The sequence below is a fragment of the Gnatocerus cornutus genome, unplaced genomic scaffold, assembly GCF_029298725.1.
Source record: "Gnatocerus cornutus isolate USDA-ARS CGAHR unplaced genomic scaffold, icGnaCorn1.1 Chromosome13, whole genome shotgun sequence".
Classification (NCBI taxonomy): Eukaryota; Metazoa; Arthropoda; class Insecta; order Coleoptera; family Tenebrionidae; genus Gnatocerus; species Gnatocerus cornutus.
Window position 1 is genome coordinate 1,583,910 of NW_028275361.1, and position 15,068 is coordinate 1,598,977.

The window sequence follows — 15,068 nt, forward strand, 5'->3', positions numbered from 1 at the left end:
GCTGTTCTAGTTTTCGGATCAAGCACAGTGCTACCTCGATAATCCGAATTAATGCTGCACGAGGGTGTTCGGATTTCACATTTTTCGGTTTATCGAATTTTTGCGTTTGTTGAAACAAAACGGCGTGAAATATAATTTAAAATTTTATTATCATAGATTACATTGTAATCAACAAACAAACGAACAGAATAAACGCCAAAATAAAAACATAAACTATTTTATAACTTTATTAAAGTTTTAGAATACATATATAAGTTACATATAGGAGTATTATTTAGGTATATATTATAATGCCTGAAAAGGTATGATTTTATAATTAAACTCAACTTACTGTTTCAACAGCAAGCGCGGTAACTAAACAAAATTGTTTTACCGTGCAAAAATTGCGTTTAAATTCAGTTCCATAAGCGTCGAATAACGGGTAATCAAGGGGGTTTGCCCCATTAGAATTTCTATTTTTTTTTTGCAGAATCATTTTCTACAGCGGTGTCGGATATTGTGGTTAAAATCTTTGACTTGATTCGGGTTTACCCTGTATATTGACAATTCAAAAACTTTATCCTGTTTTGACCATTTACGCGCTTGAGGTCGTCTATTACAATTTCTAAGTTGTGAATTAAAAAACTCCGTAGTGACAAAATTTAAGTCTTCTTCAATAAAGGCAAATCTATTAGTTTTATACAAATCATTAAGTGTCTACTTTTTCTCGTTGACTTTCCAACGCTGGTTTTAATTTTGCCAACTTTGAAACAGTATTTCGATGAATTTTGTGCATTATATTTTTTTTTGGGCGCTAAATCTTTCTTTGAAAGATTTATTTTTCCCAAAATACCCTCTGTTCACGCAGCAGACAAAAATATTTTGTAGAAAATGAACTTCTGTTACGTTCTCACGACGGCTAAATTCTTATTATTATTTTCATTTCATTTTGTAGTTATTCTAATTTGTACTTTATATTTTTAATTTTTTTTCTGTCGCTTTTCTCTCTTTAAACTTGTTTATTTTTTTATTTGGCTTTTTTTTTGTTCTTTGCGAACTGCGAACTATACAATGAATGTTCTGCTTGACATATCGGACAATCCGATGTTGATGCAATGAGAATAGAATAGAATAGAACAGGGCTTTATTATAATAGTGTTTACAAGTTATGTTTGGGCAGTTGCCCGATACATGGAATTTTAAAGTTGCATTTCCTGTAAAGCATGCATATAGGAATTGTTATCTGGCCCCCACATATGCGAAAAAGCCGATGGTTGTTTGGATTATTTTTAGTAATATTTTCAGGTCTGTTTTAGCTTGGCGAAAAACACTAACTTTCTTGTTGATGCAATGAGAGAACGAGATTTTCTCGGCCTAAATTCTGGTTTAGGCACCACTGATTGCCTTGATTTCTGTTGTTTTAGTTCTAAACTTTTTAAGAAATTTGCTCTATTGCTTAAAAAGGTTTTGTACTGTTGCAATGTAGGAGGTTAGGAGGTTTAACACCCGATTTGTGTTCTTCCCATTTTCTTTGACTTTTCTAATTTAGAACTTGACATATGTATGATAAGAGAGTCTCATTAATCAGCCGGCTGATCCAAAGCATTTAACAAACAAAGATGTTTCTCGATGTTGTCATAAAAATGTCTAAGATTTTGGGATGACTCACACGACAACTTTTCCAAATCAAATAAATCTTTTTTCGAATTTGACGCTCTAATAGGTCCATTAAAGTACTCAATTTGGAGTCGTTTATAGGTATCTATAAAAGAACTCAAAGTAGGAAATTTTGTTTTTTAAGAATTGGCAGAACTAATTAGTCTGACTGTCATCTGTTTCCGGTCAAGTTCTTGGTCAATTTGGATTTAACGATTCGTGTTTAATAAATTGCTGCGTGAATAAAAAATGTATCAATATAATTGAATTGTCCTTTGCGGCTAACAATAATTGTCCCTAAATATAATAGATGTGATAGTGAAACTCAATAAATGTCAAATTTTAAACTGAATTTGAAAATCAAGTGGCAAGTCGTGGTTACAAAACCATTACCAATCGTGTAAAACGAAAAGTCTTTGAATTGGAAAATTTTAATTTTTTATTAAAAAAAGGGTGCAAATTCGAAAAAATAGTATAAAGGACTTGTCCCATCGCCTACGGCTCGTTTTGTACACCGGGAACTCATGCACCAAATTGGCCATTATAAAACACCTTCTTTAATATATTGTGTGATTCATTAAATTTTCATTCACAGTTTGCTTTGAGGAAAAAAATCATGTCGTAACTAACACCATTACAGTAGTTTCGACTTAATATTTGCTAGTTATCGAACAAGAAGTCAACGCACGTCCAAAATACACGGCCTACCTAGAATGGAAATTTAATGAATCACACGATGTTATTTTATGTGATTGTTGATAAGAAGTCTCTTATGTATCGAATCTGTCATGCATTAATTTCCAAGCTCGGTTGTAGTTAGCTTCGCTAACATCTAATGATTTTATGGCTTGTTTCGCTACACCAGTTAAGAATTCTTTTAAATAATAAAATTTATGAATCGGCTGTAACTCGGTACGTTGATGGATTAAAGAGTTGAATGTATCTCGAAACTAACCAAGAATTATAATCCCCACCAAACTTGCAGCCGAAAAACAACGAAACTCGGCGAGAAATCGTCGTTTTGCATCGAAATAAGCGGATTTCTCTAAGAATTTTGACGATTTCGTGCAGATTTCTGCTGTTTTCGTGCAATTGAGCCATTGAATGTTGATAAAAATTGGTGGTTTAGTGGATTTCGAGCTCTTCTTTGCGAAGACAAGCCAGAAAACGGCGAAAATCTGCGAGAAATCGTCGTTTTGCATCGAAATAAGCTGATTTCTTTAAGAATTTTGATGAATTCATGCAGATTTCTGCTGTTTTCTTACAATTCAGCCGTTGAATCTTGATGAAAATTAGTGGTCTTGTAGATGTCGAGCTCTTCTTTGCGAATTCAAGCCAGAAAACGGCGAAAATAAGGGAGAAATCGTCGTTTTGCATCGAAATAAGTGGATTTGTCTAAGAGTTTTGATGATTTCGTGCAGATTTCTGCTGTTTTCTTGCAATTCATTCAGCTGCGGGCAATTTTATGTTTGATGACAATGGGTGGAGTGAATATAAATGTAGTAAACGCTTTTACTTACAATTCTCTATTAAACACTTAGAAAAGAGTGAACAAAATTGAAGCCTTAGTTTAATCTAATAAATTGTAGTAATTAGTTTTAGATTGATCTAGTTTTTCCAGCTAACGCTTTAAATATGTGAACAAAAACAAGTGAACACTGATAATTTTAAGTAATAACTGTAAATTTTTGTAGCATGCCTTTGTCTATGCTAAAAGTTGTTTCAGTTTTGACAGTTATGGCAGTGTTTATGCACGCTAAACACAGCGATTATAAAAAGTTATATCAATTTTTCGAAAATACAGTTATGTGGTTAGCAAACCATTTCTTGGGGGAGAGTCATGAAACGCGATTGGGTGCACTGACAAGATGGAAATATTTTTATTCACAATCATTCAATAACGTACATCTTTCCTAACCTCTTAGAGGTTAGAAAGTTAGCTATTCCCATTTCAGCGGTCGAAAACAACTTAAAAGCGGTCGGTAATGAGTCGTAATCGGTCAGAAATAAAGCTCTTCCCAATCTCTGGGGGCGCCACAGACAATTTTGAACCAAAATTTTTAAATTAAGATAGCTGGATTATGTAAACAAGCGTAGATGGTAACCGCAATCGAGTTTTTTGACAAGTGATTAACCTCATTTTTGTTTTAAAAAGTGAGTTAGTCTTTATGACACTTATCAACAGCGCAATTCTGGAGGAGTACACTCTACTTCACTGTCGGACATTGTTTTTAGGAAACAATCACGAGGAGAAAACCCACATTTATTACGACCTTTGCCAACAAGCTGACAAGATGGGCACTCGAGCTCCAGGCATTAAACTTTCGCGTAGAACAACTTGCCGGATCACTTGTCGCGCAATCCATCAGAAGAGGTGGTGCGAGAGTGCGAAAATCCACGGATGGCGCGATTTGCGACAGAGACAGAAGTGTTGGTGCAACTGCAGGAGTGGAAACCGATCGCAGAAGATTTGCTAGGGCGTGCCGACATTGGCAGACGTTACACTACATGTCAGCTCCATATCCCCAAGGCAAAACGGAACAGACCAGAGACCGAATGGGACAGACTGATTCCGGACGCACTGTTTCAAATCCGCAGAAGGAGAAGCGCGGTCACGGGATTGTCACCAAGCAAGATACTTCTTGGTCAAGATTTACCGTTTCTCGGAGCGTGGGACGTTCCAGCTGAAGAGGGTGAACCACCTCGAGCAGAAGAACGCCACGAAGAAGCCCGCCAGAAGCAAGGGGCCTATTTAGAACGACGCCGACGAGAGATCAATAAGAACACGCCCACCTTCGGCAACGGGGATCGGGTGCTCGTCCGGCCGGCCGAAGATAAGCGTTACGGTCCGTTTGAGATTAAGTGGCTTGGACCGCAGCAGGTCCTTCGAAGACGACACACTGTGCTGCACGCGGAGCGAACAAAAAAAATCGAGTAAGTGGGAGTCAAAGGCGAAAATAAATAGCTTTGCTGCGTCAGGCTGTTGGACACAAGTTCCAGTATGGACAAAGACAAGAAAAAGCTCTGGACGTCAACGTAATCAATACTTCGTTTAACGATGGCACATATTTTGAAGGAATGCACATCTTTGAACTGTTGGCAAAAGCCGGGGTAAATTAAGAGTCTTGGACCAAAAAACGTTGGTGTTTTAGCCCCGGATTCGGGCAATGTCTCTCAAATGATCATCCCAGAGATTTGGAAAATAATTGATAAGGGGACATGGCTAAAACTATTGGAAACGTATCTACGACTTGGTTTACAACTTCGGTCCTTGTCTGTTGCATGCGTTCAATGCCTGCAAAATAGTTCTATCTCTCTTGCAAGGATGGAGAGTTACGGATTGGTCAATTTTAAAATTTGACATCTAGAGTGACAGGATTCGAAACTCGCTTGGAAGTGTCTCTCCAAACATCGAGAAAACATCATCCAACAACTCCAGGGTCTTCAACTACCTATTGGAAAATCAAGTCCAGGGTCCGAAACTACCTATTGGCAACCTAGTTTGTAAGAAATCAAATCAAGAATCAAGAATCAAAGATACCAAGAAACAAAGAAATGAAACCTTATTGTAAGACCTTTTAACCTTTTAGTCATAAGTAAACTGTAATTTCGACAATTAAAAATTCATGAATGATATTGACGATTTAGTTAATAACTTAGAAAATTTTAATGTTTTAATATTTTCCACATTTTGAGCAGAATTTGCGGGGTGTCTCTTGGCAATTAAAGCTTCTTTCCGCATCTCCAACACTGCACCTCTCGTGTAGCCTTCATATCTCTTGGCGGTTTCGTCTCCGTTTTTACGCCTTGAAGGTGATTTTGCGACGTTCAATACTCCATTGGAACTTTTTCTCTTATGTCCATGGAGACGGTGAGGGCATGAAACGGTTCTTGGTTTGCTTGATTTTGGCATTTAGTCGTTTAAGGCAGATCGCTGACGGACATGACTTCCAAAATGTAAATTCTTTCAAAATATGTGCCTTCGTTAAACGAAGCCTTGATTACTATGGCGTTCAAAGCTTTTTCGAAATTAAGAAAAATGTCTTTGAGGGCAAAAAGCTCCACTTTGACGCAGATTTGTTCGTCTTGGAGGATGTGTGGGTTTTAAATCCACAGGTCCACTTGGAGTCCGAGCTCCGAAATTAGTGGTGTCAAGGGGGCTAATGTCCCACTGCTGACAATCACACAGTGGAGCCCTTGCTCCATTAACATGTTCATTTTAAAACCGAAAATCAGAAATTAGGATTATCATCTGAGAGAAATTACCCGAATCCGGGGCTAAAGCACCAACAGCTTAAGACTTTGTTTTTAGAAGTTGCGTTAGGTCAGGTCAGGTCAGGTCAGGTCTCTTCAATACCGACATGCACCTGGAAAGGGAAATTACTACTACAAAACAACGAAAATTCAACTCACTTTGTATGACTTCATCTAGAGGGCCTTCATCTATAGTCGTCAAAAATTGGACGATCTTGTCAATTAGGGTACGAATTGAGACCAAATTCGTGTCGGTGATCTGCAAGAAAGTGAATTTTTTGTGCAGGGGCGGCCAAAATGGAAACTAAACTACTAATAATGGGCACCTACTTTAAAAGCCGGTTTTACACAGCGCGATTTTTGAAAAAATGTGGTCCAAGACTCTTTAACTTACCTCGCCTTTTGCCAACAGTTCAAAAATGTAGGTTTCTTTCAAAATAGTATCCTTGAAATCAGCTAAATTAACTCTTGCCACTAGTGAAATTCGTTTCCTTATCAATCGTCTAGTTCTTGCAGGGTGAGAGATATAATTTTTATAAATTAATATTTTTAACCAGTGGTCTTGCTTTTGCGAGCGCTCTATCGGCGTGTTTTTGCGCGTGCGTTAAAAGTGTAACAACTATTTGCAATGGCGAACTGTTGTCATTGCTTTTCTCCGACAACTCAGTCTACCACAAGTTAATGTGATGCTTGCAATGAATTGCCGGAGAATTTGTTGAGTTTAGCACAGATACAGTGGCCACTAATACAAAATCAAAAAAGAACCTTTTGAAACTAGCGCCAGACAATTATTTATTACCAACCGGTCATTTCAAAGATGGAAGCACTGCTGGGTTGTAGCCAAACAGTAGGTTCATTCAAAAAAACGTATTGACATCTTTTTTTCAATTTAGCAGTTTAGTTATCTATTTTCTTACTTTTTTGTTTTTATATTCATTTTTTTTCTCCCACTTTTAAAATATGTTTTTTATATAGACAGTCAATAAGGCTGGCCTCTCCGTCTCACCTTTTTTTAATAAAAATGATAATAATAAATATGTGCTTTCGTTAAACGAAGTCTTAATAACTATGGCGTTCAGAGCTTTTTCGAAATTCAAAAAAATGTCTTTGAGGGCGGAAAACTCTACAGCGAGAAAGTCTTTAGGGATTTCTCTGCCATTATAATCTAAAATTGGCGTTCATTGCCGACATTATTTCTTCAACGCAAAGAGTAACATCAGAGGATTTAAGCTGGATATATGCCGACCAAGTCTCAATGTTGTGACCTTCGTCAAAAACGACGATATTGTTTGCTAACTCCAGACCTAAAGCTCTTTTAGTTTTCGGATCAAGTACTGTGCTACCTCGATAATCCGAATTAATTCTGCACGAGGGTGTTCGGATTTTACATTTTTCGGATTATCGAATTTTTGTATTTTTTGAAACAAAACAGCGTCAAATATAATTTAAAATTTTATTATCATAGATTACATTGTAATCAACAAACAAACGAACAGAATAATCGCTAGAATAAAAACATAAACCATTTTATAACTTTATTAAAGTTGTAGAATACAGTGAAATTTCTGTTGAGCGGACACCGCTGGGACTGTGACAATCTGTCCGCTCAAGGGGAGTGTCCGCTTAAGAGAGAAAATTCAACTTAACAGCTTATATGAAGTTTATTTATATTAAACTGAATAATAATATGTTTTTTCACCAAACGTCACAAAAGTCACTATTTTTTAGTCGTTTTTAGACAGTTAAGTGGACAATTTTGCTACAAGTAATGAAAAGCGCTTGTTGACATGGAAACACTTTTGCTGCCTAGACAGAAAAAGTACTTTGTGTGACGGGTACTATTTGAGACTTACATTTGCACGATCTTAACTTTGAAACCCTTTGAAACCAATATTTTTCACAGTAAATGTCATCAATGACAACTACATGCATAGCCACCCATGTTTATATGTAGTTCAATTTGCGTTCACTCATTGTCGGTCGTGGAACTGAATTTAACGTTTGGAGAAAAAATAGTATTTGTTATTTGGCAGAAAAGTGGCTTTGCTGTCTCGCAATTTTGCATACGCTCGCCAACGCTAATGCAATTTAATTGCTCGACAAAAAGTACCACTTTTCTGCCGTATAACAAAATTTACTATTTTCGAATATAGTAAAATTTACTTTAGAATTAACAAAAACACTTTAACATAAATTAGATTAAACTACAATAATTATTCAACATTAAAATATTCCATCAATGTGGTTTGACGGGTATTGTTCGTAAAAATGACGTCTTCAAAATGTAGTTGCAATTGAGATAATATTTCCATTGCATCAGAGTCTCTCTTACATTTAGCAAATTCTTGTAAATCTGTTATCATAGCGATGCCTTCTTTATAATTTGTTACTTTCATGTCATCTGCACCATTATCTTTCTCATCATCTGACTCGTCAGAAAGATTAGTGAGGTCTGCTTGGTGTTCTGGTACAATAGAAGTTTAGTCTCTGCATTCAATTCTACATCTTCTATTATTAAATGTTCATCGACATTATAAAACTACTGTTAATGTTTAATGTTTTCGACATGTCAGCCAAAATTTTCAGTGGTATGTTATCTTCTACTGAAAACTGATCATCAGTTTGCACACGACAATCGTCGTTGAGAAAACCAGCCTTCCGAAAACAATTTTGGATTGTTTGTTGTGCTACCTGGTTGCATGCACTGTTTATAAAGTAAACATCATCTAATAAATGTATGGCCTTGGTAAGCCCATGGAGACTTCCAATTTCGTTAATTTTTGATAACAGCTGCTTCACAAGACCTAGCCTGTAATGTGTCTTAAAAGTTTTTATTATTCCTTGGTCTAAGGGTTGCACCACTGAAGTACAATTTGGTGGTAAAAAAGTTATTGTAATATTCCGTAATACTATGTAAGCCAAGAAAAACTGCTGGCGGGCATTCCTTTCGGGAAACACTTCTTTATTTCGGAACGCTTTCACCAGTCACAATGATGAAACAATTATTAAATAAATAAATAAATACATTTTCAATAACTTAACTTCACCTCTACGTACAAACTTAATAGGAAATTCGATTGAGAACTTCAACAATATGTTAAATTGGCAATATTTCTTGACTGGTCCTTGCGGTTGTTCTGAGAGGTTCACCCACCGTCGTCTTCCGTCTGGTTCCCGCAGAAGGAAGCGATACCTTCCCCCTGGTTGATTTGTTAGCCTTGGCTTCCACAGGGGAATTCGGCACCAGAAGTTTGGGGTCGATGACGGGAGGGGTATGTCGGCTAGCAGGTCTGGCAGTTCTGGTGGTACCGTGACAGGTGGGGGCGGTAGTAACCACCAGTTTGTCGGAAGCGACATGGGGGCAGCAACTGTGGGGGCGATAGGAGTGGCGGCCTCCGTCACGATTCCCATTTCTTCACAGAGCGAGTCGATGAGTTCCTGAATTTTTACTTCTGTTTTGGTATTCCCTACCAGACCAACCGCTGTTATCTCTTCTATTAACTGGTGTAAGTCCTGGGATGTTGACTGATGGTGATACTAGTTTGGGAATTATCCACTTTTGCCGATCCCCAGAAGTCCCTGGTGTCGCTGGCTGGGGCGAGACGATCGCCGGTATTGAGGATAATTCTGGTGTCTCAGGTGTCGCTGGTAGGGCGACGTGGTTAATTCCAGCCAGCTGTTTGGACTCTAGAAGTTGCGCCGCCTTTTTGCCCAGTCTGTCACATTTATTCTTTAAGGTCATAGACGACTGGCGATTTGATTTTTGTCACGACCAAAGGACCGACGTATTTTGGAGCAAGTTTGGCCGCAAAGCCCTCTTCAAGACTTGGTCTCCTACAGCTGATGTCCATGGTCGTCTTCTTAGATCGTAATACTTTTTCTGCTTGGAAAACCATCGACAAATTAATGACATCTTTGAGATGATTCAGCCGACTTTCGTGCTCGTCTTAGCGGGACTTGGATTCTCTTCGACTTCGACCTCGTCAGGAAGGTTACACAATCTCTTCGGTATTTCCAGTTTTCTCCCGAAATTGAGAAAAGTCGGCGTGAAGCCTGTTGACTCGTGTTTTGCGGTGTTTATGGCCAGCATAAAGTCGCTTAGGTCCCATTTTCGTTGATTCTCTTCACAAAATTGTGCCACCATGGTCTTGATAACTTTGCTTGCGGAGTGTACGTTGGTGTGAATCGTTGTTCAATGCCATAGTCTTTCAACAGGTGACTTAGAGCTCGGCTATCAAACTGCACTCCGTTGTCACATTGAATCACTTTTGGACATCCAAATCTGGCGATTATTCGGTCATAGAGAGTCTGGACAACGGCGGCAGCGGTGACAGTGCGAAGCGGTTGAAATTCTACCCATTTCGTGAACCGGTCTTGGCTTACCACGATGAAGGTGTTTCTTTCGTTGAACGTGGTAGTGGACCTATCAAGTCGGTGGTGACCGTATGCCAGCGATGCTGAATTGTGTACGGTTGTATAGCTCCTGGAGTCTTTGGCTGCAGACTCTTAAATCTTTATCAGCTTTCACAGGTTCGAACGTATTTTGCAATACCCCTGAACGTTCCAGGCCAATGATATCCCTCCAGGTACGGTCTCATTTTTTGACAATGGCCAGACATTCTTTCTCGGTCGTGGAATGATTCTTTTCTCGTGGCGCACAGTGGAGCCGCCGTGGAAAAAATTCATTTTTTAAAAGTGACATTTTTGATGAAATGATCTACGTACTTAAGACTTAATAAGTTATAGAATAGAAATATAATAACGATTTTTGGATTGAAAAGCGTTTTCTATGTGTAAATCCGACTAGAAGTTGAGAAACCGTAAATCCGGCCAACATAGCAGCATTTTCCAGGACTTCTTGTCACTCAGGGATTTGTTTTTAAAATCATTCACCACAATCTACTTTTCATTTATGCTCTTTAGTATCCAATATATGCATTGATTTCTAAAATAAAATGCATCGCAATGTTATTTCACAATAAATACTCATTCTTTCATGATTGTCGTGCTTTTCTTCACCTACAAAAAAAGCTCCGGCTTCCTCCGCTTTTGGACTAATCAGTTTCTGTATAGAAGAATACTGTGTACCAGCTATGTGAATTTTATCTGCCTATTCCTGCCTATCTAATCGCAATACAATTTTTAATGTGACGATTTGGTAGAAAACAACAAAACCAAACCCGACGATCCTATTTAGATTTAGAGTTTAAAGAATCTAAAAAGTTAATTTCAAGTCATAAATTGCGTAAATATTGTTAGTTAGATTTGTAAAAAATATAGTAGACAAAATCATAGAAGTTAAAAAATATCCATAAAGTAAAGTTATATGAACAGGTGAATAAAATTTGATGTTTATTAAAAAGAATCTTCCTGAAAATAGATTTAATGACTTTGGAGCATATATTAAGCATTATGTCAAATGCTGATTGTGGAATTGTTTTAATCTTTATTAATTCTTACTATGACGAGTGTTAAAAATTGACTATCAAAAACTGACCGCAATAAACAAATAATATGAAATATGTACATTTGACTTACAGAGTCTATACAACGATTTTATTTCATATATCATCCATTCAAAACTACTTAAAAATAAGCAAGATACGGGCGTCAACATTCTATCAATCACCCTGTATACGTATACATTTAACCAATCAGACAAATTTGTCGATCATTTTATGTAGTTTTTTATTCTGAATTTAATGAGACCATTCGTAGTTCAAGGCGGTTATCTGTTTTCGAGAAATTGATTTTTTCCGTGTTTAGGCGACTTCGCCCCATTGTGTGGCGTGAGGGTGCGACTTGCATTCGCAATAACGTGATTGCTGCCATTGATGTTTTGAATCAAGGCAACTCCAAGTCCTTGATCCGAACCATCTGTTTGCAAGATAAATTTTTCATTGAAGTCTGGACAGGCCAGAACGGGCGCTTGTGTTAATCTTTCTTTGATGTCCTCGAATGCTCGGCTCTGTTCTTCTTGCCAAGTCCACTTCTGTTTTTTCTTTAATAAAGTAAGTGGGGCAGCGATTTCAGAGAAAAATGCAATAAACTTTCTGTACCACGATGCAATTCCCAGGAATCTTCGAAGTTCCTTGATAGTTTTCGGTTTATTATTGCGTTCACCTTCTCGGGGTCTGTTGAGATGCCATCTTTTGACATGACATGCCGAAGATACTTGATTGATTCTTGAAGAAATTTACATTTCTCCCTATTTGGAATTAATTTAGCAGCTCGGAGACGATGAAAGAATTTTTTTAAGTTTTCCAGGTGCTCTAAGGTTCGACCCAGAACTATGATATCGTCTAGATAGGCGAGGGCTCTTGACTACATTTCAGGTCCAATTATTCGGTGCAGTAATCTCTGAAAGGTCGCTGGTCCCGAATGTAATCCAAATGGAAGGACTTTGAATTGAAACAGCCCTCTGTGTGGTGGTGTTGCGATTGGTTTGCTTTCTTCAGTGAGTGGTGGGCAAAATGGAAACATCAACTACTAATAGGGTGTTAACTAAACTATTAATAATAGGCACCTTAAACGGTGTTTATAAATGTTTCTAGCATCAAGGGTGGCAATGAAATGTCAAAGACATTTGCCGCACATTATAAATATGGGTTTAGATTTGTCAACTGACGTTTGTAGTTAACCTCAATCATCGAGCAAAGTAAGTTTTATGAAGAAAAGACTCTTTAACTTACCCCGGCTTTTGCCAACAGTTCAAAAATGTAGGTTTCTTTTCTGAAATCAGCTAAATTAACTCTTGCCACTAGTGAAATTTGTTTCCTACAATTGTCTAGCTTTTGCAGGGTAAGTGATATAATTTTTATAAATTAATATTTTTAACCACTGGTTTTGCTTTTGCGAGCGCACTATCGGCGTGTTTTTGCGCGTGCGTTAAAAGTGCAACAACTATTTGCAATGGCGAACTGTTGTCATTGCTTTTCTCCGACAACTCAGTCTACCGCAAGTAAATGTGATGCTTCCAATGAATTGCTGGAGAATTTGTTGAGTTTAGCACAGATACAGTGGCCACCAATACAAAATCAAAAAAGAACCTTTTAAAACTAGCGCCAGACAATTATTTATTACCAACCGGTCATTTCAAATATGGAAGCATTGCTGGTTGTTGGCAAACAGTAGGTTCATTAAAAAAACGTATTGACATCTTTTTTTTAATTTAGCAGTTTAGCTATCTACTTTTTTATTTTTATATTATTTTTTTTTCCACTTTAAAAATATATCTTTTATATAGACGATTTAAACTGACTGTATGCCTATTCTTCACAAGCCTCAATGTTGTGACCTTCGTCAAAAACGATGATATTGTTAGCCAACTCCAGACTCAAAGCTTTTCTAGTTTTCCGATCAAGTAGATAGTTGCATGGTGCAAAAATAATGTCTTTGTCGTGCTTCAGTTCCTTTGCCAGTGCACTTGCCCCAATTTCACCAAATCTTCTTTTGATACACTTCAATATCAAATAACAGCCTATTTTTCCCTACTATTAAATCAGTCTATCAAAATAGTTATTTGTGTATCAAGGCGAAAAAGTGTTTCTTTTTTGGCCGAGCCTTTTTTTTAATGAAAGAAGCAAGGAGAGGGTAAATATAGCACTTTTTGTCCGTGATACACACAAGATTTTTTAGGCGACATCATTAAATTTGCAAGTGAATTAATTTTTATTTACGATTTGGCATGTGTAGCTTCACAATTTGTATGAATTAGGTTTGATGTGCTTTTTGCTATTGTTGCAGCAGCACTGCTAGACATGTTTATTTTCAATAATTTAACACGTCTTTGTTGCACTTTACAGCAGTTTGTCGATTTGATTTTACCCAAATAATTATTAAATTGGTGATAATGTCGGCATCTTGATGTGATATGCAAAACTATGGATAGATGGCGCCACCATAGATCGGGCAAAAATGTTGGCGACCAGAAAAGACTTACTTTTAGGCCGCTTTTGAGGCCTAAAAATTCCATTTTTAGTTTACGTCTCTTAAAAATAGGTTTTTTTTTCAAACGTCATAAATTTGACAGATTGTTTAACCCAATTGTCACGGTAAAAGTGTAATTTTTGTGCAAATGCGGACAAACCACTTTATATGGTCAGGCTCCATCGTAAAAATAGAAATGTGTTCATTGCACTGAGTCTGCATGAATATAATTTTTTAAAGTAAAATTGACTAATCTAATTTTTAAACGTTACAAAGCAACAGATATTAGAGAGACTAAAAATGCAAGTGTGTATGGCTTAACTACGCTATCACAGTACTTGATTTGTTATTTATGACACGTACCGACATCACTCCACACCTCTCTTCCCCAGAAAAAAACGACCATCAGACAGCGATGCTAGGGTGGTACATTTTTCAAATGTGTGTCATCGAAAACAAAATTTAAGAATCTGTTAATTCACTGCTTCTTAGTCCTTTTGTGTCACTACTACTGTGAATACTCCAATTAGGCCATACAATCATTAATTGGTGCCTGCAATAATTGAAGACTTGACATAAAAACCGAGCTAAGCGCCAAAAACGTGTTATTTCTTCCATTGCAACGTTCGCATCCTTGCAATGCTATAATTGTTGAAGAATTGGTACAAAACTTGAGTTGTTTGATCTTTTGCAAGCGCGAAGCAGCTGGTAATGCGTTTAACTGTTCGCATGCAAAAAAAACATCTGATCAACTTCTGTGTCGCTAAATTGGTCAGATATTCTTCGTTAAACTTCTTGATCAGCTGATTTTTGGTCGGTTTTTTATTGAGTTTGCTTGTTATGATCGCCTTACGTTTTTCAGCGGCAGCTTCGGCGAGTTTACAATTTTCTTCTAAAAAATCGATCAAATCGCTAAATTTTGGTGTTGCGATGTGTTTGCGTTGAAGATGTCTTTACCAATTGTTCGTGCGTTCCGAATCAATTTGACCGTTGTCACACCGATTAACCAACAAATCCCGGTTTGGTAGTTGTCATTCGTGACTTCTATTGATTCTAAAACTGGCTGCGTCACCTTTGGGGCAACTTAGCAAATAATAGAATTTTCTTATGTTACTTTGTTAACTTCAGCGTGGGAAACCGGTATTTTGCACTTTTGCGACTGATTGGGAATTTTCTGTTTGAATTTGACTTATCCAAAATGATCTTTTTGCCACGCTTCCTTTGCTTCATGGAGCGCAATTGCACGCTCT